At 46.3% G+C, this 3,759-nt stretch overlaps 1 long non-coding RNA gene across 1 annotated transcript in view; it reads right to left on the reverse strand.

The window, feature by feature from the left end:
• Positions 1-3,759, reverse strand: part of LOC306915412 — an 88,083-nt gene that overhangs the window by 51,249 nt on the left and 33,075 nt on the right. The gene's annotated exons all lie outside the window — the stretch shown is intronic.

Below are 3,759 nucleotides of genomic sequence, written 5' to 3' on the forward strand. Positions count from 1 at the left end.
CGATAATTGGTTCTTAGACACACACACACACACACACACACACACACACACACACACACACACACACACACACACACACACACACACACACACACACACACACACACACACACACACACACACACACACACACACACACACACACACACACACACACACACACACACACACACACACACAGGGATTAAGAATAAAATACCAAAAAGGGAAAAACAAAAGCTTAAACTGTCCAGATCAGTGGCTATTCATGTATGGTCAGGTTTTTTGAAGTCATGTCGCAATAGGTGGGCTGCAGCCAAAGGCTATGGCTACTTGTGGGTCCTAGGCATGGACAAGTTTGGGAACCACAGCTGTATCTCTCCCGTGGCAGCTCATCAACACATTTCAAAATACAGCCAGGTCCATCCCTCTGTCAAGAGGAACTGCTGTCCACCTAAACGCCCAACCTCGCCACCCCCCACCCCTACCCAACCCATCCCAGTCATCTACACCTGGCACCCTCCTGCTCTACAAGGCAATCAAGACCCCGACTCCCTCTGGGATGAAGCTCTTCAAAGGAGGAGCTGGGGCTGACTGGAGATGGTCTGGCCCCGCTCTCTCTCTCTGCCTCTCTCTCTCTCTCTCTGTCTCTTTCTCCACACATCTCCCATGTCCCAGTAAGCTTGGGTGCTCGGGCGGGCTGATTGGCTGGGCTCAGCGTGAGGATCTGATAGCATCTTTCTATTTGTCCACCGGCTGCGTCGCCTCTCTATCGCTGCTATACCTCTGGAGGGGTCAGGGGTACGTGTGTGTGTGCGTGTGTGTGTGTGTGTGTGTGTGTGTGTGTGTGTGTGTGTGTGTGTGTGTGTGTGGGTGTGGGGGGGGGGTTATCTTGGCCTGCTGATAACCGTGTTTTCCTCCCCATCTCCCTTCTCCTTCCCTGACCATTTCTACACTAATAAATGGGAGTCAAGGCCGGGAGATGAGCAGGACACAGCATCAGTCACCGACACCTACAGCACACCGGTCCTTGTCAACAAGATTGTCTGTGCGTGTGCGTGTGTGTGTCTACAGAATAATTGAGAATAATCAGGGGAAAAGGGTATAGACATCGAAGAAATCCAGCCAAGTCGTTCCTAAAGACCCTGTAAAGTAGTAATATATATTCTCAGCTTGTCACGCCACAGAATAATGTGTTATAAATCACCCAACCAAAAATTGTTAGAAGTACATCCAAATCATGAAAAAAAACAAGGGCCATTTCCACTACTCACTCTGCTCTGAACCCTGTGGGGGGGGGGGGTCTGCTGAAGGACACGGAGAGCAGACAGAACATGCTGGTGCGTTCGTCTCCCAGTCACCCACCCAGGGAAACTGACTGATGATGACTCACTGGAAAATGGCTCCGGTTTGTCAAATCAGTTTATGATTTACCCAAAGAGCATAAACTGAAAAACAATTCCTTTCTACATAGTTGAGTGTTTGTTTTTTGTTTTTTTAAAACATGATTTCAGCTACTACCTCCTTCCTTTATCTTTCAGCGTTCTTCTCAGAACAACTAAAACATGTTCCCAGCTATCTCGACAGTGAGTTATTGACATACTATTATTATCAAAACATTTAACCAGTAAATACAAGAATAGACTAGCCAAAGAGGCCAAGAGGTTTACACAGATTCACAAAAAAGACAGACAAGTGGACATTACTAAACAAATACAATTAAGACAAAACAATATGTACTGTATACGTGGGTAAAAACAGCCATGGCACATGCAGTCAGTGCATTAAAATCTGCTTGGACAAACCCCTCCATCACCTTGTGTTTAACAGTATTCTATCACAGGCAGAGGGAGTTACCCCGCTGTGTTTACGGCATCTCTGCCAGCACATCTGCCGCTGGCGCGCAGCCCACCTGACGGATATGTGGCGAGCGATATGCGCCGGAGTCGATGGAGTTGAGGCAGCAACTAAATAGTGTCTCTGTCAAGGAAAAACCTTGGCTGATGCTGGGGGTAGAACAGTGTACTTTGCAAAGTGCACCGGCTAAAAAGTCGTAGATCACTGTTGTCAGTTTGGCTGGGGTTTGGGGGGGGGGGGGGGGCTTGCACATGCTTTTTCATTCATGGTACGGTGGGGAGACGTGCATGGCTGAAACATCTGTAAGCTGTTGCAGAGAGTGGAGCCCAGAGGAAAACATTTACCTAACAGAATACTAATTCTTTCAGGCCCCCGGTGTCAGCACTTCGTAAATAAGCCGGCACATATGGTATTGTTTTCTCAAGGTGGGTCTGGGAGAGCCATTCCGGCTGTGGTTATCTGCCGTATCCACACAGGAGGGCCTTTGAATGACACCACCACACTTTGGCCCGGTTCACTCCGCTCAATCTCTGAGTCAATCTCTGCTCCAAATCCTCTGTCCCAACCCCTTCACTTGTCAAGCTCTATCCAGCCGACCCCCCCATTTCATTCTATTTCTTATTCTCCATGCGATTTGTTTTGGCTTGAACAGATGTTCACTTCTGATTTAAAATGAACAGTTAAAACTGTAGCAACACACACTCCGAGCCAATACCGGATGGACAGAATATGAAAGAGTGCAACCAGCGAATTTACGAGAAAGTTCTCATCCCACCCCTACGAGCCTTTCCTTTTCTGACAGCCCGAAACAATTGCCTACCAGAGTAAATATCTTTGGTGCACAATAAGACGACTATTAGTGTTTAAAACCCCACTGCGTTTGGTAGGAATATGGGGTGCTGCAAGATGTCTTCACAGGCCATGAGAACAGTATCCAACTAATGGCCTGGTAGGGCCATCTCCCTGTTAACACGCTGAAAAGCTGTGCTTTTATGTTGGTGCCATGAGTATGTGCATCCCTCCTTGGGATGGCTGTCCTAGATTTAAAAGCCTGTCAGACACCACTGGTCCTTTATTTTTTTTCCCCCCCATAAACCCCTGTTTCTTTTTAATCTTTTGCATCTTTCACTAGGGAATGCTTGGTGCTGCTATGGTGTTGCGATGGATTATACGAAAAGTGTCCACAACTGGGACTTGCAGAGGAACGTGCCTTCATCTTCGCCTCGCAGCATCTTTTTCTATTGTGATGCCTGTGTGTTGCCGCGCTGCGGTCCAAAACATTATAATACGCTGGGAATTAAATAGTATTGCAGCTTTAATTGCAGGTAACTGAATGAATAGTCTCTTTCAGCTCAAGCATCCAACCGAGTGATTATTGTGAGAAACGTACACTAATATCGGTTGACAATGAGGAGCATTTCCAGACATGCAGTCTAACTTAAAGGGGAAAACCACCCATTTTCAACATTTTACTATGTCATTAATATACCTTAGAGCTGCTGAAATAATAAAAAAGTCCCCTCATTTTGTATTTCCTAGAACTGTAATTATGAAAAAAATCATTAACATGTGTTTCACCATGTTAATGATTTTTTTCAGACCTCTAGTTCTAGGAAACACAGAATGGGGGAACTTTTTTTATTATTTCCACACAACAGCTCTAAGGTATATTAATGACATAGTAAAATGTTGAAAATGAGTGGAATGCCCCTTTAATGAAGAATGCTTTGCCACAACAGGAGGCTCAACAGGAGGCTCAACAGGCTCAACGAGGTCAAGGGTTTGTCTGGAATATGAAATGGAGATATTCAACGATGACAAGACACTCTGCAGTGACGCCAGGCCCCAGGATGCATCACTGGGGTGGCTATGAACTGGCCTCGTCTGGCGAAGGGAGTGGCATTCCCATTGTCTCCTTAGTAT

Source organism: Electrona antarctica (assembly GCF_951216825.1).
Source record: "Electrona antarctica genome assembly, chromosome: 22".
Taxonomy (NCBI): Eukaryota; Metazoa; Chordata; class Actinopteri; order Myctophiformes; family Myctophidae; genus Electrona; species Electrona antarctica.